Source organism: Eleutherodactylus coqui, chromosome 10 (genome assembly GCF_035609145.1).
Source record: "Eleutherodactylus coqui strain aEleCoq1 chromosome 10, aEleCoq1.hap1, whole genome shotgun sequence".
Classification (NCBI taxonomy): domain Eukaryota; kingdom Metazoa; phylum Chordata; class Amphibia; order Anura; family Eleutherodactylidae; genus Eleutherodactylus; species Eleutherodactylus coqui.
This window is the reverse complement of record NC_089846.1, coordinates 6,588,318-6,615,562: the sequence shown is the minus strand read 5'-3', so window position 1 is coordinate 6,615,562 and position 27,245 is coordinate 6,588,318. Positions and strand designations below refer to the sequence as shown.

The 27,245-nt window shown below is 48.2% G+C and overlaps 1 long non-coding RNA gene across 2 annotated transcripts in view; it reads right to left on the bottom strand.

Moving 5' to 3' along the window:
- Window positions 1–923: 923 nt before the first annotated feature.
- Window positions 924–27,245, bottom strand: part of LOC136579980 (uncharacterized) — a 131,075-nt gene continuing 104,753 nt past the window's right edge. For both annotated transcript variants that reach the window (XR_010786937.1, XR_010786938.1), the window contains one exon: window positions 924–1,101. This is a non-coding gene — a long non-coding RNA (uncharacterized lncRNA). The remainder of the gene's footprint in view (window positions 1,102–27,245) is intronic.

The following is a 27,245-nucleotide window of genomic DNA, read 5'->3' as shown; positions in this document are numbered from 1 at the left end:
AAAATTTTTTTTAAATTTCAACACATCCCTTGGGTTTGTCCTGCGCTGAACAAAAAAAAATGCAAAAAACAAAAAAACACGTTTTGGCGTGGGACAACCCCTTTAATGCAAGATGAGGAGAGTTGTAGAACTTCTGTAACTTTTTCTTTGTATGATGCTGTTGCAGCTGAACTAGCGTCCCTCTGCGTCCCCGGTCTGCTTCTGTCCAGCACTGAGAGGGTTACTCACCTTTCTTCTTCTGAGCTCACCTGACTGGTTCATTAGTCATTACCTCTATTTAAGCGGAACTGATGCACTTTAATTGATGTTTGTTTGTCACACTCTGTGCTGTGCCTGTTTTAGGCATATCTGTATGTCCCCTGCTGTGCATCCTACTGCCTGAACTGTCCTATGCTTCTGTGACTCTGGGGGTCTACTGTAGGCTTTCTGCTGCCCGTTCCTTCTGGTTCTGAGTTGCACCCATTTAAGGATAGTCAGACCTGAGGTTCCAGCGCAGGGCTGCTCTTGTGAGGATGGTCACTCTGCTTATAGGTAGGGACTAGAGATGAGCGAACGTGTTCGGCCCCGCCCCTTTTCGCCCGAACACCGAACTTTGCGAGGAATTCTGTGCTCGGGCGAAAAAAGTTCGGGGGTCGCCGTGGCAGCGCGGGGGGGTGCGGCGGGGAGTGGGGGGGGAGAGGGAGAGAGAGAGGGCTCCCCCCTGTTCCCCGCTGCTGCCGCCCGCGCCGCCGCGCCTCTCCCCGCCCCCCGGCGCCCCCCGAACCTTTACGCGCGAACACAAAGCCGGTGTCCGGGTGCGTAAGTACTCGTTAAGAACACGTTCGCTCATCTCTAGTAGGGACTGCTCAGAGTAGGATGTCAATTTCAGCCACATTTTTGTATTTTTTTTCTACGTCTTTGTATAATTTAGTGTCAGTCTTCACTGCAACTGTAATTTTTATTCATTCAGGATAAGCAGTGATAAGCAGTGCTGTCCCTGATATTCCACCGCAGACTGACTGGCTGGCTGGCAATATCCTCCTCCCCTTCAGCATATTAAGCAACACGCCATCATCCTGATGCTTGTGTTGTGCCCTCTTGTGTTAGAAATGCTAACTGCAGCTGAGAAAAAGAAAAAAAAAGGTTCTGAGATCGCTTTCAATTTACATTATAGTATTTAGAACACTGCAAAAGGTTTTCACTTAGACTTTGCTCCATAGAATGCCACTTTTGCCTACAGTGTGCCTGGCTCATGCCACTCAACCTGTCAGCATTGCATCGCCCTCAGTCCAGCTACCTTGCTACCTCTGGAGAATGGAGGGAAGTGGGAATAATAACCTGATTTTCCCTCTCAGCTTGATACACATGACTATGTACTAGCTAATGGCCTGGGAGACGGGGGATTCAGTCATGTTGATCAGTCATTAGAAAACCCTGATTTTGCACTTTTTGTGGATGGATCGAGGTACGGTCAAGAAGGCAGGTTCTACACAGGTTATGCTGTACTCCCCTTACATGATGTAGTCAAAGCCGTACCTCATGCTCATGAGAACATGGCTAACATCTACACAGACTCCCGCTATGCCTATGGCATTGCTCATGACTACGGACCCATCTGGAGAGCGAGGTCAATCTTGGGAAAAGAAAGCAATTAAAAACAGAAAAGGTGTACAAGCAGTGATGGAAGCCCTCTTACTGCCAGAGAGAGAGAGTGGCCTAATAATGGGACAAAAGGCCACTCCAAGGATGGCACAAAAGAGGCAACCGTAAATCACCCGGCTGATCAGGCTGTGAAGACAGCCACACAGAAGCCCAGACATGATCCTCCAGGGGTTGGGGCGGTACAGGTACCCCCTCAGACATCACACACACACCCCCGGTGGATTATGACCTGTTGATGCAGTTACAAAAGCAGGCAACCAAAGGGGGGAGAAAGGAACAATGGGAACCAGCAAGAGGGGCAGAGAGACACCTGGAGATAAATGGATGGTATCCAACAAGCCTTGTCTCCCACAGGCCCCTATCCCATCATGGCTCCGGCCTCTCATGGAAATACACACCTGTCCAAAACAGCTATGACAAATGTGGTTGCTAGTCACTGGTCTGCACCAGGATTTAGCATCACGGCAGATAAACACACACAGGGCTGCCTGATTTGTGCACAGAACATTGTGGGTAGGTCTGTATAGGCTCACATGTGGTGCACCTCTCATCCTTACTACCTGTTCCAGCATCTTCAAGTAGACTACTTCCAACTGCCAAGGGTGGGCAGGTACCACAAGTTCATTCTGGTCTGCCTAGACCAGTTCTCAGGGTAGCCAGTCTGGCATACCCACTCACAAACGCCACCACCGAAAACTGATCTCTGAGATGGTATACAAGTACAGAGTACCAGAGACGATTGAGAGTGGCCAAAGTACTCCCTACATGGGAGAAGTGATGCAGAAAGTAATGAAAGTGTTGGGGGTAGAACTGGCCTTTTATGCTCCGTACCATCCACAAAGTAGTGGTAGAGCAGAAAGTTTAAATAGTACCTTAGAAACCACGATCCAGAAGACCATGGCAGAGCTCAATAGACCATGGATCGAGTGCCTTCCCTTTGTAGTCTTCTCTGTAAGGTACACACCTGACAGAATAGGCCTCAGCCTATATCAGGTACTTTTTGGGTCGGCCCCTAGGTTAGGATTGTATTTACATGATAACTCCAGATGCAGCCTGGTAGCCTGACAAACTCTGTTATTGCTCTCACAAAACACTTAACTAATGTATATTCTCGAGTGTTTACTTCCCTTCCAGAACCAGAGACTGACAGGGGGACCCATGACCTGCTCCCTAGAGATTGGGTCTATGTGAAGAAATTTGTTAGAAAACACTCCCTTGAGCCCAAATACGACAGTCCCTACTAAGCGCTACCAACCACAGCCACGTCAGTGGAACTAGACTGGAGAAACTCCTGGATCCGCGTCTCCCATTGCAAGAAGGCCCCCATTCCGAAGGAGACAGCCTAGCAGACGTGATCAAGTTTTATATCCTTTTACTACTGGGGCTGTTTGGGGGAGGGGGCGGATCTCAGGTAGCGACAATAGCGGGAAGGAGGTACAGAATCAGGTCCAATCATTGGGGGACATTTATTGCAGCATTAAAAAAACGCTAGTGTTCAGGGCCCCTAAGAGAGCCATAAAACCCCTGGGTGGGTCACTAGCCAGTTGCTTAATAAATCTAATTGAACTAGACAATCCCAGCTGTTGGCTGTTGCTTGGTTTTAAAAGTAGTATCCATTCACTGACACGCATGTGGCTGTTTCCTGTGATGAACTGTGACCGGGATCAAGTGTAACGTCTATGCAGTTTAACATGGCAAGAGACAGGCATGCCGCATAAAGTGTCCTAAAACCCTGCACTCCCTGACCATCACTACTACTGTAGTCTCTATTCTTATGTTTACTGTTTTCTATAAAACCTACCACCAACGCCCACCTCTGGGGCATTCTATCCATATCAGCTTCTTTCTTCACCCGTGTACAGTTCGCACGCACTCTTTACTTTCCTAAAACATCTAAATCCCCCTGTAGCCTCAGTGAAACATAACTATCGCCTTCATGAATCCCCCAACCACCTGCTCACCCTCGCTATACGGCTGCTACCAGCAGCAGGGGACATCTTTCCCAATCCTGGCCCATTCTCTAGTGCCCCTAACTATTGCCAGTCAGCATGCAACCAACTCCCCACCATCTATGAATTCTTCACTGCTAAATCCTTAAACCTGCTAGCTCTAACAGAAACGCGGATACAGCATTCTGACATGGCCTCCCCTGCTTACCATGGTCCAGTCTTACCATGGCCTGCAGTTCTCCCATACCCTGAGACCAGAAGACAGGCAAGGGGGGGGAAGTAGATGCTCTTCTCTCCCCACAATGCACCTTCCAAGTCACCCCCCTGTACCTTCGCTCACTTTCCCATTATTCGAGGTACATGCCCTATGGCATTTCCGTTGGCTGTCCATGTGAGTAGCAGTTATCTACCGCCCCAAGGTGCTCCTCGCCTGTTTCTGGACCACTTTGCTGCCTGGCTCCCCCACTTCCTCTCCTGCGAAATCCCAACCCTCATCCTAGGAGACTTCAACATCCCCACTAACTACCGGATCTTCCGATATGCCCCTCAGCTTCTATTGCTATTATAGGTATACATACCTATAATCAATACTCTAACCACATTAAATAATGCAAGGTTCTTGGTATATAATTTGATCAAATTGCATTGGCCCATCTACCAATGTACAGGTGACCAAGCTTTTAGATGGGTCCTAATGCTAATACCAGGTGAATCTCAACCTGGTATTCCTCCTACCTGGTATTCCTCCTCAGTACGCTTTGCTCCATTGGACTAAAGGACCATGCCCTCTCCTGGTTCTCCTCCTACCTATCCAACTGCTTCTTCAGTGTCTACTTTGCTGGCTCTACCTCCCCTCCTCTTCCCCTTGCTGTTGGAGTACCCTATGGTTCGGTCCTTGGCCCCCTCCTCTTCTCCATCTACACAGCCCCCATTGGACAGACCGTTAGTAGATTTGGCTTTCAGTACCAAATCTACGCTGATGGCACCCAGTTATACACCTCCTCCCAGGACATCACAGCAACATTCCTCCAGAATGCCACTGACTGACTGTCCACTGTCTCTAACACTATGTCCTCTCTCTACCTAAAACTGAACCTCTCAAAAACTGACCTCCTGTTTCCGCCCTCTCCTAACCGACCTCATCCTGACATCTTCACCCCCCCCCCCCCCACACACACACGTACACACATTGCTTCCCTTATCTCACTCCACTACCTAGCCCGCACCCTCCCCTATGCTAACAAAATCAGACAAAATGCCCCTCTCATTCCCGCCTCCAAGACTTCTCCAGAGCAGCACCTGTCCTCTGGAACGCTCTACCAAAAAATATTCGGGCAATCACTGACACACTAAACTTTAGGCATGCTCTAAAAATGCACCTCTTCAGGGAGGCATACCATATCCCCTAAACCAAACCCACCTGTACTCCGCCTGCTAACATGATCGCTGTCCTAGTGACGGCAACCCTGCTAGCTATAATCAACCGCCCCCTGCAGTGATACCAATTCAGCCACTATACAGTCTGACCATTGTCTGTGTGTATAGCATCCCACACTCTCCACCCCGCCATACCGCGCACATCTCCAGCCCTTTACCTTCTGTATCACCCCATTACTTGTAGTATGTAAGCTCGTTGGAGCAGGACCCTCACCCCTACCGTCTTCATCAATTGATTACTTCATGTAACTGTGCTCCTGTTTTCATTTCCATGTCTTGTAAGCGCTGCGGAATATGTTGGTGCTACATAAATGCAGATTATTATTATTATGCCTAAATAAGTGGTGTGAATTGTCCAACTCAGTGGGGTGGGCAACGAAAACTCAATGGCCGCAGGATCCACTGCCGGCAGGTGAGTCTTGTACCAATTAACCTTGATGCCAGAGTGTATGCAAAATGCATTGAATATAGCCAACGCTGAGTCAAGAGAAGACTCCGGGTCCTGGAAAAAGAGGAGAGTGTCATCTGCATAAAGCGCTATGCGCTCTTCATAATTGCTCAGTTTAAACCCCTTTACTGTCGGTGATGTTCGGACCTGGATCCCGAGAGGCTCTATGGCAAGGGCAAACAAGGTGGGGGACAGAGGGCAGCCCTGTCTTGTACCCTGACCCAGGGTAAACTGGGCAGAAACATGGATATTGGTTTTAATATTGGCCACCGGGGAGTCATACAGGATCCCGACCCACTTGATAAAGGTTCGCTCAAACCGCCGCATCACTGCCCACAGGTCTTTTACTCTACTAAGTCAAAGGCCTTTTCTTGGTGTATAAACACCAAGGCACGCTTCCCACAGTTAGTTTGCCCATACGACAGATGGTTGAAAAGTCACCTCAGGTTCATGTCTGTGCTTTTGCCAGGCATGAAGCCAGACAGGTTAGCATATGTGACCTCCCCAAAAACTGACTCCAAGGGACCAAGAGTTCCACATTCTTTTTATATCACTCCCAATGGAGCCCGTCTATGTATGGTGATTTCCTGTTGGGGAACGACTTAATGGCTTCTGTTATGTCCTCTATGCTCAGGGCTCCATCCAGGTAGGTGGCACTATTGCGGCTCAACGTAGGGAAGGGGACATCATTGAGATAAGCCAGTAGCTGTGCATCAGAGCAGTTTAGTTTGGAGGTATATAGATTCCTATAGAATTGGGCAAACGCTTGGTTAATTAGTTTAGGGTCATTTATTAGGGCACTCGTGTTATCCTGTACCGCTGTAATTGGTGGTAGTGACTGATCCTCTGTGGCCAAGTAGGCCAGCAAGTGGCCATTTTTGTCTCCCTGATCGAAAACCTGGTGACTGGAATAAACAAGCTTCTTTTTTGTATACTCAATAAGCAGCAGTTTATATTCCTGTCGCAAGTCATTAAAAGCTAAGGTAGTTTCCGTGGAAGGATCTGCTCTATGTCTGGCCTCTGCTGAGTGAAGATGGCACTCCAGATCCAATCGGGCAGCCCGCAGGGACCTTCTATGTTCAGCTATGGTAGAGGCAAAGGACCCCCGGGTAAAAGCCTTAAACGAGTCCTATACCAACAACTCCGAGACCGTCCCCTCACTGACCCACCAGTACATCCCGGCCTCCTGCTCTACATATTCATGTACCTCCCCCTGCTCCAGCCACAGCGGACTTAGCCTCCACATAGGGTGACAAGCATCAACTACAAGGTCGAGGACCAATTGGAGTGGGAAATGATCTGATATGCCTCTGGGCAAGTAGGATATATAACGCACTATAGGGAGACAGTCCAGAGAGCCAAAACACAGATCAATACTAGAGAAGGCATTATACGTCGGGGTGTGACATGAGTAGGCGGTGTTGTGAGGATGCCGAACATGCCATATTTCCTGTAATCGGTAGGAATTGGCCAATGTAGACAACCAAGTCGATACTGAGGCAGCTGGAGTGAGACAGCCCCGCACCGAATCCTAGATCAGGTTAAAATCCCCCAGAATTACTCAAATGACTCAAGGAGAACCACCCGTGCAATACGCTCGTAAGAATCTCAATATTAGCAGGCGGTCGTAAATAAACATTAATTTTCATGAGGAGGCGGCAGCGGACGGTGCCCTGGAGAATCAAGAAACTGCCCCCAGGGTCAATATGTATTTGCCTGAAAACAAAGTGAGCCGACTTAGCCAATATGCTGACCCCTCGAGTGTAGTTAGAATAAGTCGCGTGGTATGCAAAACCTATAGTTTGCCACTTAAGCGCCAATGTCCTCGAGCCCTGGAGATGCGTGTCCTGGAGCAGTATTATATGGGGGAGTGAAATTTGAGGAAATTAACGACCAGTGCTCTTTTAAATTTAGAGTTCAGGCCCCTGACATTCTAAGAGACCAGTTTGAGATGCTTACTAACCATTACTGTAGAGCTGGACATTATTCCCATATATCACCCGCACAACATCCAAAAAAAATCATGCCAAGAACAAATAATAGTACAGCAAACAGGAGTCAGCTCACGCTTACCAACCCTAACCAAACCCCCCATCACCCCCTATGCATCCCCCTGAACTTAGGACAGGTTTAGATCCCATACCGCACAACTTTGTAAGGGGCATGGGGTCAACCCCAAGAGAGCCAACAAAAGAACGAAGATAGAAAGAACAACAGCAGTCATGGGCATAGATTCTCCCCGTGAGGGAACAGAGACAGAATCATGTGATTGCGGGCTACTCCACCGTAAGTTATACAAGCCCCATGTGACCTGTGTATGCTATGTAGACGAGTTCCTCAGAGGGATCCCCCAACCACAGGCCCAAGGGAGAAGACCATCCAAGGAGGATTACTGGTTCCAATCCAACCAGGCCCCCAGAAAATCAAGTACGAGCAGCAATATTACCCGCAGCCCACAACATCTCACATCAATGTTATTGCCAACGGCCGGCCTAAAAACCTAATGAAGAAGGATAGCAGGGGGAAAAGGAGAGGGGAAATGGTGCAGAGAATAGAGGAAGAAAAGAAAAAGGAAAGAGGAAGAAAGAGAAAAAAAATTGGGGGGGGGGGGGGGGGAGGAGTAGTTGAGAAACCACCCTCAGCAACTGCAATGCAAAAACATTGGCTGGCCAGCCGCAGCAAAAACTTTTTAGATGTCTCAAGACATAATTCAATTTTGTTCAAGACTAGAGATGAGCGAGCACCAAAATGCTCGGGTGCTCGTTACTCGGGACGAACTTTTCGCGATGCTTGAGGGTTCGTTTCAAGTAACGAACCCCATTGAAGTCAATGGGCGACCCGAGCATTTTTGTATTTCGCCGATGCTCGCTAAGGTTTCCTTGTGTGAAAATCTGGGCAATTCAAGAAAGTGATGGGAACGACACAGCAACGGATAGGGCAGGCGAGGGGCTACATGTTGGGCTGCATCTCAAGTTCACAGGTCCCACTATTAAGCCACAATAGCGGTAAGAGTGGCCCCCCCCCCTCCCAAAAACTTTTACTTCTGAAAAGCCCTCATTAGCATGGCATACCTTAGCTAAGCACCACACTACCTCCAACAAAGCACAATCACTGCCTGCATGACACTCCACTGCCACTTCTCCTGGGTTACATGCTGCCCAACCGCCCCCCCCTCCCCCCCACAGCGCACACCAAAGTATCCCTGCGCAGCCTTCAGCTGCCCTCATGCCACACCACCCTCATGTCTATTTAGAAGTGCGTCTGCCATGAGGAGGAACCGCAGGCACACACTGCAGAGGGTTGGCACGGCTAGGCAGCGACCCTCTTTAAAAGGGGCGGGGCGATAGCCCACAATGCTGTACAGAAGCAATGAGAAATAGAATCCTGTGCCACCGCCATCAGGAGCTGCACACGTGGGCATAGCAATGGGGAACCTATGTGCCACACACTATTCATTCTGTCAAGGTGTCTGCATGCCCCAGTCAGACCGGGCTTTTTAATTCATAGACACAGGCAGGTACAACTCCCTATTGTGAAGTCCCTGTCGACCGACAGCATGGGTGGCTCCCTGGAACCCACCGGCGGTACACAGAAATATCCCATTGCATTGCCCAACACAGCTGAGGTAGTAATGTCGTGCTTAAAGGAGATGTCCCGAGGCAGCAAGTGGGGTTATACACTTCTGTATGGCCATAATAATGCACTTTGTAATGTACATTGTGCATTAATTATGAGCCATACAGAAGTTATAAAAAGTTTTTTACTTACCTGCTCCGTTGCTAGCGTCTTGGTCTCCATGGTGCCGACTAATTTTTGGCCTCCGATGGCCAAATTAGCCGCGCTTGCGCAGTCCGGGTCTTCTGCTGTTCTCTATGGGGCTCCGTGTAGCTCCGTGTAGCTCCGCCCCGTCACGTGCCGATTCCAGCCAATCAGGAGGCTGGAATCGGCAGTGGACCGCACAGAAGAGCTGCGGTCCACGAAGATAGAGGATCCCGGCGGCCATCTTCAGCGGTAAGTATTGAAGTCACCGGACCGCCGGGATTCAGGTAAGCGCTGTGCGGGTGGTTTTTTAAACCCCTGCATCGGGGTTGTCTCGCGCCGAACGGGGGGGGGGGGGGTTTAAAAAAAAAAAAAACCCGTTTCGGCGCGGGACATCTCCTTTAATGCAGGTGGGCTTCGGCCCACACTGCATGCCCCAGTCAGACTGGGGTTCTTTACAAGTGGAAACAGATGCATTTATAATTCCCTGTGGACCCACAGCATGGGTGGGTGCCAGGAAGCTACGGGCGGTACATAGAAATATCCCATTGCATTGCCCAACACAGCTGAGGTAGTAATGTCATGCTTAATGCAGGTGGGCTCCGGCCAACACTGCATGCCCCAGTCAGACTGGTAATATGTACCTTAACAGTAACCGCGTTGGTGGTAATGTGGTGGTGACTGCGGACCTAGTAGCGCGGTTTTATTTTGTTGGTTTTCGGAATGTGGCCAGGATTAAGTGGGCCGTGGCGGGGGATGTTTTGGAGGCACTACGTGTCCTCTCCACGTGTCCGTGGTTATATGCACCTTAACAGTAACAGCGTTGGTGGGAAATGGCCTCGCCGCCATCATGTCTTTGGGAAGCCTCTGTTTCCACACCCCAGAGACATACCATTAGCAGCGGTATAGGCAGAGCCCAGAATTAGTAACATTTCAGCCGTAGCATTAGCGACAGGCCCCACTAACATATCAGTAGCAGCATTATAGGGGGAGCACAGTCTTAGTTCCATTTCAGTAATAGTAGCAGCCTACACAGGCCCCAGTAACAATTCCGAAGCAGCAGTATAGTGGGAGCGCAGTCTTCGTTCCATTTCAGTAATAGTAGCAGCCTACACAGGCCCCAGGAACAATTCCGAAGCAGCAGTATAGGAGGAGCACAGTCTTAGTTCCATTTCAGTAGCTGCAGTATAGCCAAGGCCCAAGTTACATTTATGTAGCTAAAGTGTAGGCCAACCCCACACACACTTCTGTACCATGAGTGCAGGCGAAGAACATACAAATTGCTATGATTACACTGTAGGTGAGGGCCCCAAAACATTGGTGTACCAACAGTACTAATGTACCTCAGTAAAAATTGGCCATGCCCAACCAAGATGGCAGGTGAAACCCATTAATCGCTTTGGTTAATGTGGCTTAAGTGGTAACTAGGCCTGGAGGCAGCCCAGTTTAACTAAAAATTGGTTCAAGTTAACGTTTCAACGCTTTTAAGAGCATTGAAACATATAAAAATTGTTTAGAAAAATTAGATGAGTGAGCCTTGTGGCCCTAAGAAAAATTGCCCGTTCGGCGTGATTACGTGAGGTTTCAGAAGGAGGAGCAGGAGGAGGAATATTAGACACAGATTGATGAAGCAGAAATGTCCCCGTTTTGGATGGTGAGAGAGAACGTAGCTTCCATCCGCGGGTGCAGCCTACGTATTGCTTACGTATCGCTGCTGTCCGCTGGTGGAGAAGAGAAGTCTGGGGAAATCCAGGCTTTGTTCATCTTGATGAGTGTTAGCCTGTCGGCACTGTCGGTTGACAGGCGGGTACGCTTATCTGTGATGATTCACCCAGCCGCACTAAACACCCTTTCCGACAAGACGCTAGCCGCAGGACAAGCAAGCACCTCCAGGGCATACAGCGCTAGTTCAGGCCACGTGTCCAGCTTCGACACCCAGTAGTTGTAGGTGGCAGAGGCGTCACGGAGGACGGTCGTGCGATCGGCTACGTACTCCCTCACCATCCTTTTACAGTGCTCCCGCCGACTCAGCCTTGACTGGGGAGCGGTGACACAGTCTTGCTGGGGAGCCATAAAGCTGTCCAGGCCCTTAAAGACTGTTGCACTGCCTGGGCTGTACATGCTGCTCGATCTCCGCACCTCCCCTGCTACCTGGCCCTCGGAACTGCGCCTTCTGCCACTAGCGCTGTCGGATGGGAATTTTACCATCAGCTTGTCCGCCAGGGTCCTGTGGTATAGCAACACTCTCGAACCCCTTTCCTCTTCGGGAATGAGAGTGGGAAGGTTCTCCTTATAGCGTGGGTCGAGCAGTGTGTACACCCAGTAATCCGTAGTGGCCAGAATGCGTGTAACGCGAGGGTCACGAGAAAGGCATCCTAACATGAAGTCAGCCATGTGTGCCAGGGTACCTGTACCACTAAGTGGCAAGTGGCTTGGAAATCACTGGTAATACAGCATGCTGAGGGGTAGGGGTAGGCCTAGAGGACGTGGACGCGGCCGAGGACGCGGAGGGCCAAGTCAGGGTGTGGGCACAGGCCGAGCTCCTGATCCAGGTGTGTCGCAGCCGACTGCTGCGCGATTAGGAGAGAGGCACGTTTCTGGCGTCCCCACATTCATTGCCCAATTAATGGGTCCACGCGGGAGACCTTTATTAGAAAATGAGCAGTGTGAGCAGGTCCTGTCGTGGATGGCAGAAAGTGCTTCGAGCAAGCTATCATCCACCCACAGTTCTGCGCCGTCCAGTGCTGCAAATCCGAATCCTCTGGCTGCTGCTCCTCCTTCCTCCCAGCCTCCTCACTCCACTACAATGACACATGCTCAGGAGCGGGAAGACTCCCAGGAACTGTTCTCGGGCCCCTGCTCAGATGGGGCAGCAGTGGTTCCTCTCCCACCAGAGGAGTTTATCGTCACTGATGCACAACCATTGGAAAGTTCCCGGGGTCCGGGGGGATGAGGCTGGGGACTTCCGGCAACTGTCTCAAGACCTTTCAGTGGGTGAGGAGGACGATGACGATGAGACACAGTTGTCTTGCAGTGAGGTAGTAGTAAGGGCAGTAAGTCCGAGGGAGGAGCGCACAGAGGATTCGGAGGAAGAGCAGCAGGACGATGAGGTGACTGACCCCACCTGGTGTGCAACGCCTACTCAGGACAGGTCTTCAGAGGGGCAGGCAAGGGCAGCAGCAGGGCAGGTTGCAAGAGGCAGTGCGGTGGCCAGGGGTGGAGGCAGGGCCAGACCGAATAATCCACCAACTGTTTCCCAAAGCGCACCCTCGCGCCATGCCACCCTGCAGAGGCCGAGGTGCTCTAAGGTCTGGCAGTTTTTCACAGAGACGCCTGACGACCGACGAACAGTGGTGTGCAACCTTTGTCGCGCCAAGATCAGCCGGGGAGCCACCACCAACAGCCTCACCACCACCAGCATGCGCAGACATATGATGGCCAAGCACCCCACAAGGTGGGACGAAGGCCGTTCACCGCCTCCGGTTTGCACCGCTGCCTCTCCCCCTGTGCCCCAACCTGCCACTGAGATCCAACCCCCCTCTGAGGACACAGGCACTACCGTCTCCTGGCCTGCACCCACACCCTCACCTCCGCTGTCCTCGGCCCCATTTACCAATGTCTCGCACCGCACAGTCCAGCCGTCGCTAGCGCAAGTATTGGAGCGCAAGCGCAAGTACGCCGCCATGCACCCGCACGCTCAATCGTTAACCGTCCACTTAGCCAAATTTATCAGCCTTGAGATGCTGCCGTATAGGGTTGTGGAAACCGAGGCTTTCAAAGCTATGATGGCGGCGGCGGCCCCGCGCTACTCAGTTCCCAGTCGCCACTACTTTTCCCGATGTGCCGTCCCAGCCCTGCACGACCACGTCTCCCGCAACATTGTACGCGCCCTCACCAATGCGGTTAGTGGCAAGGTAGCCTACAGGATAAACCCTGACAAGGCAGATTTTGGAGCATGACTTCCCTCCTGCGAGTCCTTTACAGATCTCTGTACAACTATTGCTGTGTCTATCTGCTCTCCATCTTGTTCCTCTGCTTGGGATGATACCTGAGAGGGTGGTCCAGGGTGAAGAGCCGTGTTGTGCTCTGTGCTACCGCACTCGGTGCATGTCAAACTGACCTTACAGTTCCTGGCGAAGTGCGATGTTGTAGTGCAGCACCTGAAGCAGATGTTGTTTTCTTTCAGGAATTCTTTGCGATCCTCTAAAGACTTCTCCCTGAAGGCTCTGCATTTTAGCAAGGAGTGTGGTTTCTTGTGCAAGGGGCATTGTTTGGTAGGATCCTCGTGTTTGTTTTCTTGATGAGGCTTAAACGACCTGTAAGGAGAACCTGTGGAGGCAACATTAGTTTTGTGGACCGCTACTGGTGTTTTAAGAGCTTTGACACCAGGGGTAGTAGGACAAGACAATGTAAAGTCAAAACTGGGATCGTTTCTGATCCTTGCCTGTTGAGCAACAAAGCCTACAAATACCTGAAAGGGGGGAAATGGTACATTATGAACCTGTTTGTAATGAGAACCATGCGTGATCCACTTCTCCTGTAAGTTATAAGGGAGTTTTTGGACAATCGGATTAACACCCCTGGCGGTGTCCAGGAATGCTAGCCCTGGCAGATCTCCTTCTGCCTGAGCAACCTGTACCTCTGTTAACAGGTCACTAAGTTCCCTGAGTTTCTGGTAACTCTTACCCACTATTTTGGGAAAATTATCAATTCTCTTAAATAAATCATTTTCTATAACTTCTATTGACCCATAACACTCATCAAGTCTTTCCCACACCATCTTTAGGCCTTCGCCTGGATAGTTTATGTTAATGTCTCTGATTCTTTTGGCGTGTTCAGCAGACTCGCTTCCAAGCCACTTTACCAAGAGATCTAACTCCTCACTGCAGGAGAGACCCAAGTCCCGTATGGCGTTCTGGAAGGAGGCTCGCCATGCTCTGTAGTTCTCTGGGTGATCGGTGAACTTTATAAGTCCCTTGGTAACCAGTTCTCATTTAGCAAAGAACCTAGCGAAGTCCACGACAGCCTGGTTAGCACCAATACTACCCGGTGTGCTGTTATGCTGCGTGTGCAGTGTATCGCCATACCTTTTAGGAGTTTCTGGCTTAGGGCAGTCAGTATCGTACCGTTCTGAAGCAAAAGTTGTCTCTTTAAGTCGGAGCGAGGGTTGTAGCTTCCTTTTTGTAGGGTGGTGGTCGTGGTCAGCATCGTTTTGCTGCATACCATACTGTGCTTCAAAGTCGGGTCTTTGACGCTCTATTTGCGCGGTTTGATATACTGGATCGTAGCCGTCTTCTGCCTTGGGATGCCGATGGACATATTCTGAGACGCGCTGTGCTGGATCTTCTTGGTCTAGGCCTAACCCGAGTACCTGGCTGTGTTTCTCTAATTCGGGGAACTCTGCGGCTTCTAGGAACTCTGCCTTGGCTAATGCGGCTGCTGCTTCTTTCTCTGCGGTGAGTTTCTCCAGTGACACCTGCAGGCAGACTTGCTTTAGCTTCAGTTGCGTCTCTTGTGCTGCAAAGGTGGACCTTACTTTTGCTGCCTCAGCTTCTGCGCGGGCGAGAGCAGCCATTTCTCTTATTGAAGACCTGCTAGAGCAGCTTGCTCGTGACCTGGTCTTATAGGAGGATGTCTGGCTAGCGGACATTGTGTGCCTGTTTGCTGGTTGCTTAACCCCTTAGTGACCAAGCCTGTTTGCGCCTTAATGACCAGGCCCAATTTTGCAAATCTGACATGTGTCACTTTAACATGGAAAAACACCAGAAAGGTTTTGCATATCCTAGCGATTCTGACATTGTTTTTTCGCCACATGTTGTGCTTCATTTAGGCGGAAAAAATAGACCGATAGAAATTGTGTTTATTTATTAAAAGCGCCAAAATTGGGAAAATTTTGAAAAAAATCGTCATTTTTTCACATTTCCAACTGCAATATCTTAAATATGTGCAAACATAATATAGAAATTTTTGCTAAGATTTATATTTCCACCCGTTTACTTTATTTTGGGCGCACATTGGAAAAACTTTCGTTTTTTTTAACCATTTAGGAGACGTACAAATTTAACATTACTTTTTAGCATTTTGAGGAACACTTTGTTTTCCTATACCAAGCCAAGATTGGAAAGGCTCATGAGTGTCAGAATAATAGATACCCCCCCAAATGACCTCATTTTAAAAACTACACCCCTTAGTGTATTCACTGAGGGGGGTCATGAGTATTTTGACCCCACAGTTTTTTTTCAGGAATTAATTCAATTTAGAGGAGAAAAAGTAAAATTTCATATTTTTGCAAATCTGTCATTTTAAAGACATATTTTTTTCCTATAGTTTACATGAAAATCAGGATTTACACCCCAAAATGGATACCCCTATTTCTCCCGTGTTCAGAAATATACCCATTGTGGCCCTATTGTTATATCTGAGTCCACAACGGGGCCCAAAATGAAAGGAGTAGTCAGTGTCTTTCAAAACAGAAATTTTGCTTGAAGTCCTTTTAGGCCCCATAGCACACATGTAGAGTTCTTGAGCGCCCAAAACCATAGAAAACCCCCACAAATGACCCCATTTTGAAAACTAGACCCCTTAAGGAATTTATCTAGGGGTGTACTGCATATTTTGACCCCACAGTTTTTGAATGAATTCAAACCAAGCAAAAGGAAAAAATTGTGATTTTCGTTTTTTCGGCAATTCTGTCATTTTAAAAACAGCTTTTTTTGTACAGCACACATATGAAGGAAGACTTGCACCCAAAAATGGATACCCCTGTTTGTCCCGTGTTCAGAGAAATACCCATTGTGGCCCTAATCTTATGTCTGGATACACAACGGAGCCCAAAATGAAAGTAGTAATCGGTGGCTTTCGGAACACAAATTTTGCTTGAAGTCCTTTTAGGCCCCATTGCCCACTTGTAGAGTTCTTGAGCGCCCAAAACCATAGAGAACCCCCACAAATGACCCCATTTTGAAAACTAGACTCCTTAACGAATTTATCTAGGGGTGTACTGTGTATTTTGACCCCACAGTTTTTGAATAAATTCAAGCAAAGCAAAAGGAAAAAATTTGGATTTTTGTTTTTTTGGCAATTCCGTCATTTTAAAAACAGCTTTTTTTGTACAGCACACATATGAAGGAAGACTTGCACCCAAAAATGGATACCCCTGTTTGTGCTGTTTTCAGAAATATACCCATTGTGGCCCTAATCTTATGTTCGCATGCACAACGGGGCCCAAAATAAAAGGAGTAATCGGTGGCTTTCAGAACATAGATTTTGCTTGAAGTCCTTTTAGGCCCCATTGCCTACTTGTAGAGTTCTTGAGCGCCCAAAACCATATAGAACCCCCACAAATGACCCCATTTTGAAAACTAGACCCCTTAACGAATTTATCTAGGGATGTACTGCATATTTTGTCCCCACAGTTTTTGAATAAATTCAAGCAAAGCAAAAGGAAAAAAATAGGATTTTCATTTTTTGGGCTATTGTGTCAATTTAAAAACTGTTTTTCTTGTACAGCACACATATAAATGAAGGCTTTCACCCCAAAATGGATACCCCTGTTTGTCCCGTGTTCAGAAACATACCCATTGTGGCCCTAATAGACTTACAGGACCCATGGCTAGGCCTACAATGAAAGGAATACCCGTTGGATTTCAGGGTACCACTGAATAAATTTCAGGCCCCATTGCCCACTTATAGAGCCATTGAGCGGCCAAAACTATAAAGAACCCCCTCAAATGACCCCATTTTGAAAACTAGACCCCTTAACGAATTCATCTAGGGGTGTACTGCGTATTTTGACCCCACAGTATTTGAATGAATCTAAGCAAAGCAGAAGGAAAAAGTTACGATTTTCAATTTTTTTGGCAATTTTTTCAATTTAAAAACATTTTTTCTGCACAGTGCACATAGGAATGAAGACGTTTACCCCAAAATGGATACCCCCGTTTGTCCCGAGTTCAGAAACATACCCATTGTGGCCCTAATCTACTTACAGGACGCATGGCAAGGCCTATAAAGGACGGAACACCTGTTGGATTTTAGGGCACAACTGAATAAATTCCAGGCCCCATTGCTTATTTGTACAGAATAAAGATTGACTCCCTAAAAATTCCCCCCCCTCCGCGCCCTTTTTGGTGTTCGCAAATCTTAGATAAAAGTAAAAATGTGAACTGTGTAGTATTTCCGAAGACAGGGGTAATTACGGAGGCTGGTCGGAATGGGCCCATGGGGCAATAAAACCGGGTATCCCCCCCCTCCTCTCATGCTTTTTGGGGGTCATTTCTTGACCTCAGTGGTAGGTATGGGGTGTAAAAAGTGGCGTTCCGTGAGTCTCCGTAAGCTTGATGAGGTGCGGCGGTCTCACACAGAAGGCGCTCAACAAGGTGCTCCTGGAACTGCAGGAAGGCGAGCGTTCCCGGGGCTTCTTGTAAAATACGTATCACAGGTAGCGGTCTGAATAACGCCGGGCTCACGCTGGTGCAGGCGGAATCCGCTTGCGGAGGCCCACAGCGGATCCCATCTGTGAGCCCGGCTGTGACCCTGCGTATGGCTGCGTAATGTACTGCGCATAACTGCCTACTCACACAGGCGGTCATGCACAGTACACCTTTTTTTGTATTTCCCGCACCGTCGCTTAGCGATGACGGGGGTATCCGCAGCCCGTATACAACGTAGTTGCGTATGGGCTGCGGGTATATCCACGACCATGGAGCACAATGGGCTCTACGTTGCAAATATCCGCAGTAAAATAGAACCTGCTGCGTTCTCTTTTCTGCGAGTGGATTACGCAATTCCGACCCGCTAATGTGAGCGGAATTGTGTAATCCAATGCGATTGATCTGCGTATTACTGCGGATCAGAAGCATGCGGAATCCGTAATTCCTATCCGGTCATGTGAGACCGGCCTAAGGTAGATCGCTACCTTTTTATCACGTGACCGAGGACCGTTCAACGAGGCCACCCGTCACTGCTCCAGACTCTCTGTGACCGTTGGTCACTGGGAGCAAGGAGATTTTAAATTTCCTGGGCTCCCCGACTGCTGCGCATGTGTCCGGCTTTTTGCCGGCAATCGCATGTGCAGAATTCGGGAAGGTCCACGAAGGAAGATCGCGTCGGGGTTCAAATACGCAGGCCTCCGGTAAAAAGTTTCATCTCCTCTCACCGATCGCATCGGTGAGGGGAGATGAAACTTCAAATTTTTTTTTTTACTTTTACGTGATCGCCATTATTGGATAATGGCGAACACGTGACCAGGAACCGCTCACCGCGGACCCCCATTAAATCTCCATGCTCTTGGCTACGTTTTGTAGCCAGGAGCAGGGAGAATTTAAATTATCCTGGCAATCCACAGCTTTTGCGCATGCGCCCGCCATTTTGGCGACGGGCGCGTGTGCAGAAGCTGTGGTAAGGTCCGCGGATAAATCTGGGAGCCTTAGGTACGTACTTTCATCCTCCCTCATGGATATGATCCATGAGGGGAGATGAAACGTACGCTTTTTAAACTTTTAAAAACTTTTTTTTTTTACTTTTTTACACTTTTTTTCCACTTTACATGATCACTGTCAGCCATTGGATGACAGTGATCATGTCCCCGGTATAATCTCTCTGCTCCTAGCTACACATGGCAGCCAGAAGCAGAGGGATTTTAAATTTCCCGGGGCTCGAGCCCGTCTGTGCACGCGCCCGATGTCAATCATCGGGCGCGCATGCGTAGACGGGGATTCGGGTCCCGGGACATCGGGAAACCGCTGAGGACTGGGGGTGAGTATTTTCACCTCCCCTCATGGATCTGATCCATGAGGGGAGGTGAAACTGACTTTTTTAAAACTTTTTTTAAACTTTTTCACGATCGCCGCTATCCATTGGATAACGACGATCGCGGTACCGGGGACCGCTCATCGCAGTCCCCGCTGACATCTCCTGCCTCCCGGCTACCTACAGGAGCCAGGAGATTTTAAATCTCCCGCGCCGCCGGGCCTTCTGCGCATGCGGCTGACGTAATGCCGCCTGGCGCGCATGCGCCGAAGACCGGCTTCGGGCCCCGGAGTGGCAGGAGAGCGGGGAGCAGCGTGCCGGACCTGGGTGAGTAATTTCAGCTGCTCCGATGGATCCGATCCATCAGAGAAGCTGAATCTTTAACTTTTGTGTACTTTTATTTCCTTTTTTTGCGATCGGCGCTATCCATTGCATAGCGCCGATCGCAATGCCGGGGGGGGGGGGGGTGTCCAAACAGCCCTGGATGACAGCTCCATGCTGTCAGCTACCTGCGGACACTGACAGCATGGAGCTGTCACGTCCACAGCCCGAGGGGCATTATTCTCTGCAGGAAGCATGTTTTTACGTCCTCAGAGAATAAAGCCCACTTTGGGAGGACGTAAAAACACTATGGGCTGGTCGTTAAGGGGTTAATGTCTCTGTGCAGATTCAGTCCAGGTAGGAACAGACTTCAGCTTGGCTTAGATCGTGCTGCGTTTACTTGGGGCTGCACTCGTGTTTCTTGTGACTAAATGGCGGCCGCTGCAATCTTGTACGTAAGACCGCGTGGCTGATGGCGGCTCCCTCTAGTCTGATCCACCATCGCTGGTGACTAGCATCTGTTTTACTGTTCCGTCTTCTTACACGGTCACACAGTGTGCAGTCCGACATTCAGCTTAACCATTTCTGTCTTCCAAATAAACAAACTGTTCTTCTTAATCTGGCAGGTTTATTGGTTAACAGATCGTTGCATACAAGCGTGCATTCAATGCGACTGAGGCTTGTGATAATGCGTGGATTGATTGTGGTAAAACTATAAGAATACAGATAGTTTGCATAAGTATGATGCATAGGAACATTACATAACATTAACATGAAGGCACATGGCAAAACGGCTGCTACACATAGTGCTGCATGGCTAACTAAACAGTTATAACTCCCTGAGTAACAACACAACTGACCACTGAACAGCTCTGCAGAACATACTGTCTCAGAAACAAAGGTAGCTTTCTTACCAGATATACTTTTACAAGGATGGTGGATTTTGAAGAGGAGAGAGCAAAGAGAAGTCTGTCTCTGACTGGAAGTTCTGGCTGAAAGTTCCTTCTTCCCACAATGCTTGCAAACTACCCATAATACATCACTCTTTATGGTAGAAAAACAAGTTGTAATACATTTGTAACACAGCTAGATGGTGCTGTAACCACTAAAACACCTAGAATGGAATGTTATGTAGCTTCGGTTTATGTGGGACAGAACACCTACGAAGAAGGCAATTTTGCCTGTATGGCATGTTCCTGCTGTGGCAATGTCGTGAAGGGCGATCATTTCAGACACCCACTTGCAGGGAAAAAATATTATCTCGAAGAGAGATTTACTTGTGCGAATTCTTTTGTGGTTGACCTTCTTACATGGCTGTGCAGCTTAGGCTATGTTGGGGAGACCAGCATGGAGGCAGTCAATCACAAAAGTATGTTACATACAAGTAAAGTAGACTTACCTGTTCCAAAACACTTCTGGGAATTTAAACATTCTGTTAGCCAATTGAAGTTTATAGATTGGGTGCCATACCCCCCCCCCCCCTCCCGCCTAGAGGGGGTGATAGATTGGGCTTATTGAAGCGTAAGGAGCTCAAGTGGATATATGAGCTCAATACCATGACTCCATTGTGCCTTAAAGGGGTTGTCCCGCGCCGAAACGTTTTTTTTTTTTTTTAACCCCCCCCCCCCGTTCGGCGCGAGACAACCCCGATGCAGGGGTTAAAAAAACAAACCGGGTAGTACTTACCCGAATCCCGGCGGTCCAGCGTCTTCATACTCACCTGCTGAAGATGGCCGCCGGGATCCTCTCTCTCTGTGGACCGCAGGGCTTTTGTGCGGTCCATTGCCGATTCCAGCCTCCTGATTGGCTGGAATCGGCACGTGACGGGGCGGAGCTACACGGAGCCGGCATTCTGCACGAGCGGCCCCATTGAAGACAGCAGAAGACCCGGACTGCGCAAGCGCGGCTAATTTGGCCATTAGAGGCCGAAAATTAGTCGGCACCATGGAGACTAGGACGCCAGCAACGGAGCAGGTAAGTATAAAACTTTTGATAACTTCTGTATGGCTCATAATTAATGCACGATGTACATTACAACCCCTTTACAACCCCTTTAACTTGGCATATCCGTATGCAGCACATTTATAGGGAGTTTTACTGCTTTGTGTAGGTGTATTAGGATTGTTTTTAGATGTGGTCATTTTGTATGTAGTATAAGTAATTTGTTTTGTAGATCTGTGGGATGCCTGGAGGTGTTCCTGGTCCACCATTCCTGATATATCAAAACATATGTGGATTTTATATGTCTGTTATGTGATTAATAAAGATATGACTTTTTTTTACATCAAAAAAACTTGATTTTTAAAGTTGTGATGTCATTGTTGTATTCTTTTTGTGATGTATTGATATTTTTTTCTTCTCCCTCCCCCCCCCCTCTTTTCTCCCTCCCCCCCCCCCCCTCTTTTCTTCCTTTTTCACTCCCCTGTTAGGTAATACTTTATATATATTTGGCCTGATATGGTTAAACATCTGCACCGCGTTGCTAGGTTGCCACTTATAATAATCATTAGCCACCTTGATAGTGGCCGGAGCGGTAGTGTTTGTGGCTCCAGAGGCATATAAATATATTTATTGTCCTACACAGTAATAGCGCTGATAGAGGAGTATTGGTTACTATGACAACACTTGCGTTTGTGGTACAGGACAATTGCTATCCGGGATGATACTCTCACGCGAGCTTGTATGTTCGCGCATGTGCAACTGGTGCATTGGCCTTGGAGCTGTTAGACGTCACTGGTAGGCCTCGCGTGATCTCTGAGCTCCCGTGCATGCGCCCAAGGGGCAGAGAGACCCCATCTATGCAGGCTATGGTGGACCATACCCATGTTAGGTAACAATGTATGTTAATAGTATGGTAATTTAGAGTAATTAAGATTTAATGTCTTGTCTTGGTGCACTGTGCAAAATGTCTCGTCATTCTGGTATGTGTATTGCACATATGCAGCAAATGAGAGGTTAATGTCTACAAAGTGTGAGCTGACTGTCTGTAAATGTAACAATTCTTTCCTGTCATGTGTTGTGAGTGAAGCTATAAAAGTGAGTGCTTAAAGGAGATGTCTCGAGGAAGCAGTGAATTTTTTTTTTTGCCCAGTCCCCCTAATTAAGCATACATTACTAAGCCCCCCTGTAAATGACTTTTCTAGCTGGTTTGTACTTACCGTTCCAGCGTTTCAGCAACTTATAAAAGTTTCCCCAAGATGGCCGCCGGCTCTTTTCCCGTCGCTTGCTATAGCCCGACGTGCGCGCTCCCGAGACGCTGCCAGCTGTGTCTCCATGACAACATGACGCCCCGCAGCCGCCGACCGGACCCCTGGAGTGAACACGGCCGACCAGTCACCCACCGCCAGGCAGCAGGTAACCGGCGCAGCCCCCGGCCCCCCCACGCTAGACCCGGCTCCCCCGCGCTACCGCCCCGGCTCCCCAGCGCTACCGCCCCGGCTCCCCAGCGCTACCGCCCCGGCTCCCCAGCGCTAGAACCTGACAGACGAAGGCCCCCTCGGCCCAGCGCTAGGCCCCGGAGCCCAGCGCTAGGCCCCGGAGCCCAGCGCTAGGCTCCGGAGCCCAGCGCTAGGCCCCGGAGCCCAGCGCTAGGCTCCGGAGCCCAGCGCTAGGCCCCGGAGCCCAGCGCTAGGCTCCGGAACCTAGCGCTGGGCTCCGGGGCCTACCGCTGTGGCCCGGGACCTTCACCTGTTAGTGAAGATCACCCCCCGACCCATCACTTACCTGGGCGGCTTCTCAGGACAGCTGGGCTGCTGGGCTGGGCTTCTCCGCTGGGCAGCTCCAGTTTCTGCACCTTCCTCTAACAGAGGATGGTACAGAATGGCCGCTCCAGCGCGCTCCCGAGCAGTGACAGCTCATCTGCGCATGCGCAGAAGAGCTGTAGCGGGGAGCACACTGAAGCGGCTCGTGCTGAAAGGAGAAGACCGGACTGCGCAAGCGCGTCTAAAAAAGCAAGCTGCCAGCGAATTTAGATGGAACCATGGAGACGAGGACGCTAGCAACGGAGCAGGTAAGTGAATAACTTCTGTATGGCTCATATTTAATGCACGATGTATATTACAAAGTGCATTAATATGGCCATACAGAAGTGTATAACCCCACTTGGTTTCGCGAGACAACCCCTTTAAGTTTACAGATAGTATTGATGCTAATAAGCTTATTTTTTAGATTTAGAATTAACACATGATAATAATAGGATTTTTACTACTACCCATTTTAAACAAGTAGATAGTAATAGCTATATTAATTTTTATAGTTGCCATGCACGCCCCTAGAAAACCAATATTCCTTATGGACAATTGAAAAGGATTAGTCGAAATTGTACTAGAACTGATGATTTTAAAATACAATCCCAAATTTAAAAAAAAAAAACGCTTTTTAGAGATTTTAGGTATTAAAAGACAGAGATAGTAAAGAGGTTAGTGCACATATTAAAATTAAAAATAAGCATGAAGATAAAAATAAAGAAAAAACAAGAAATTAAAATAGGAATAAATTGGGATCTGCCTTTATAACTAGATATAATAATCAAAATTGTGATATACGTAAAATTATACAGAAAAACTGGTGGATACTCATGAGTGGTCCTGTGTTGGGTCAATCCTTAGATAAATATCCCAGATTAATTTTTAGAAAAAATAGAACTATTAAAGACTCCATAGCCCCATCCAGAGCAGAAGTGAGAAAGAACAATAGAAACACAAGCATTCCATCATCATGTAAAACGGGGATATATAGATGTAATAAGGTTAAATGTAAGTGCTGCCCACATATCCAACAAGGGAGACAATCCGTACTAATTAAAGGGGTTGTCCCGCGCCGAAACGGGTTTTTTTTTTTTCAATAGCCCCCCCGTTCGGCGCGAGACAAACCCGATGCAGGGGTTTAAAAAAAAAACGATAGTACTTACCCGAATCCCCGCGCTCCAGTGACTTCTTACTTACCTTGTGAAGATGGACGCCGGGATCTTCACCCTCGGTGGACCGCAGGGCTTCTGTGCGGTCCATTGCCGATTCCAGCCTCCTGATTGGCTGGAATCGGCACACGTGACGGGGCGGAGCTACGAGGAGCCGCTCTCCGGCACGAGTGGCCCCATTCAGAAGGGAGAAGACCGGACTGCACAAGCGCGTCTAATCGGGCGATTAGACGCTGAAGATTAGACGGCACCATGGAGACGAGGACGCCAGCAACGGAGCAGGTAAGTGAATAACTTCTGTATGGCTCATAATTAATGCACGATGTACATTACAAAGTGCATTAATATGGCCATACAGAAGTGTATAGACCCACTTTGTTTCGCGGGACAACCCCTTTAAAGCTGAAGGAGAGACCATTAAAATAGACAATAGGGTTAAATTAGATTGTGGGAGTAAATTTGTTACATACTTACTGGAGTGTAGCTGTGGGAAAAGATATGTGGGGAGGACGAAAAATGCACTGAGAACACGCATAAATAATCACAAATTTAACATTCGTAAGGGATACTCCAAACATAGCGTATCCCGCCATTGTGCGGAGATACACAACTGTGACACCAAGGATTTGGTTGTTCCTCCGCTGGAGCACATTCATAACAGATCCATCAGTCATCTCCGTCACAAGGAGATGTACCGTATATACCGGCGTATAAGGCGACGGGGCGTATAAGACGACCCCCCAACTGTCACCTTATACGCCGGTATACAGTGGAGAAAAAAAAATAAATTCATTACTCACCTCCCACGGCGTTCTGTCGCGCTCCGGCAGGATGTCGCTCGCTCCGGCAGGCTGTCGCTCGCTCCTCGTCCCCGGCGCAGCATAGCTTTCTGAATGCGGGGCTTGAAATCCCCGCTTCCAGAAAGCTAATACACACGCCGGCAGCCATGACATCATTGAATGGCTGTGATTGGCTAAAGCACACGTGGCTTCAGCCAATCACACTATTCAATGACATCATTGAATGGGTGTGATTGCTAACACGTGCGCCTTCAGCCAATCACAGCCATTCAATGATGTCATTGAATAGTGTGATTGGCTGAAGCCACGTGTGCTTTAGCCAATCACAGCCATTCAATGCTGTCATGGCTGCCGGCGTGTGTATTAGCTTTCTGGAAGCGGGGATTTCAAGCCCCGCATTCAGAAAGCTATGCTGCGCCGGGGACGAGGAGCGAGCGACAGCCTGCCGGAGCGCGACAGCCTGCCGGAGCGCGACAGAACGCCGTGGGAGGTGAGTAATAATTTTTTTTTTTTTACACTTTTTTTTTTTTGTATTACCGGCGCATAAGACGACCCCCGACTGCAGAGCAGATTTTTCGGGGTTCAAAAGTCGTCTTATACGCCGGTATATACGGTACTGGATATATAGGTTAAAAACACTGGTACCTATGGGACTTAACGAAGTCCTAGAAAAAATCTAATTATACATTTATGTTTTATAATACTTTTTTTATAGTCATTTGTTTATGCCGGTTATACTATATATGCCCCTATGGGTTAATAGGATATATTATATATTTTACAAATATATTTATTAAATTTTTGATATAGAGTATATTTATTTAAAATATTATTTCATTATTTTATTCTACTTAGGGAGATCAATATTAATTAATAGTAAAGAAAATGAAAAGGGATTTTTAATATATATGAAATATAACAAACAATGAATGAACACATTGACATATGAATGATGCATTTTTTAATTAGATTACAATCTTTGCAAATTTGATATTTATATAAGTATAGATTATATTGTTTATAGACTCATGTTCATATAAGTATATATATATATTAATATGTATTTAGGATAGAAAGCTTTCCTTTGTAGGATTTGGGTTTCAATGAGGCAATAGGAGTGACATGTCCCTTTTAATGAGAGAACTAAGTATAGAAGACAGAAGACCTGAAGCAATAAAGAGCTTATCTACTGAGGAGAGATCCAGAAAATCATCTGACAGCGAGAAGGCTCATGTCCGAGGATCCCTCGCAGCACAGATACCACCGGAGCCGCTCGCTGATGTTCATAATCAGAGGAACGGGGACAAAGGTTGAAATAGAAGAGACAACTTTTACAGAAGGCAAAAAACTCCTTAAAAATTTTGCAGATTTAACTTGGGTTCAGCAATTGGGATCGGAACAGCAGCCCCCCGAGCTGGGGTCATCTCCATTTCACCCGGGCGTTCAGACCGATGCCCCTATCCTGCCAGACGTCCATGCGCCAAATCAGTAAGACCCTGTATTTTATCCACAATCTACTGTGCTACATCCATGTTACACTTACAGAGACCGGAGTAAGCTTGGCGCAGTCTAGGCTGGGTTGCAGAATCTATAGGACCCCAGGTCTTCACCCCTTTTACCCCTGTACAGGGATCTGGACTTCGGTGTTGGAGGTTCTTAGAATAGTGGCCAACTGCTGGAGGGGTAGAAGCACAGCTGGGTGGAGGATGGAGCAGTCCAGTCACTTGGCGTATTACACCCGGTATCAGCAAGGCTTCCTGGTAACAGTTTCAGGCTCAACACAGTCAGGAATCACGTCAGCGTGGGACTACAGGTTGTAGCTGAGAACACCGTGCAACATATTGTATATTGGTGTTTCTAGCATTTTCCTGCACAATACAAACAATGGTTTGGTTTTCACTAGCTCCCTTCTCATGTGTGAATACTACGTGCAGGTAAATATGGGACTCACCCTATCTTTCCCACACGTTCTTAATACTACGAGTAAGGTAAATGCTTATCGGGTGGCTGGAGGACCACTATGGGGGTCACTATTACTACTGGGGCTACTAACAGAGCTTATTAACATTGGGGCTACTATGGTTGCCACTATTACTACTGGGGACAATATGGGGGAACTATTACTTCTGGGGCCAATATAAAGGACACTTATTACTGGGACCACTGTAGGAGTCACTATTGCTACAGGGCCACTATAAGGGGCACTATTACTAGAGCCCACTATG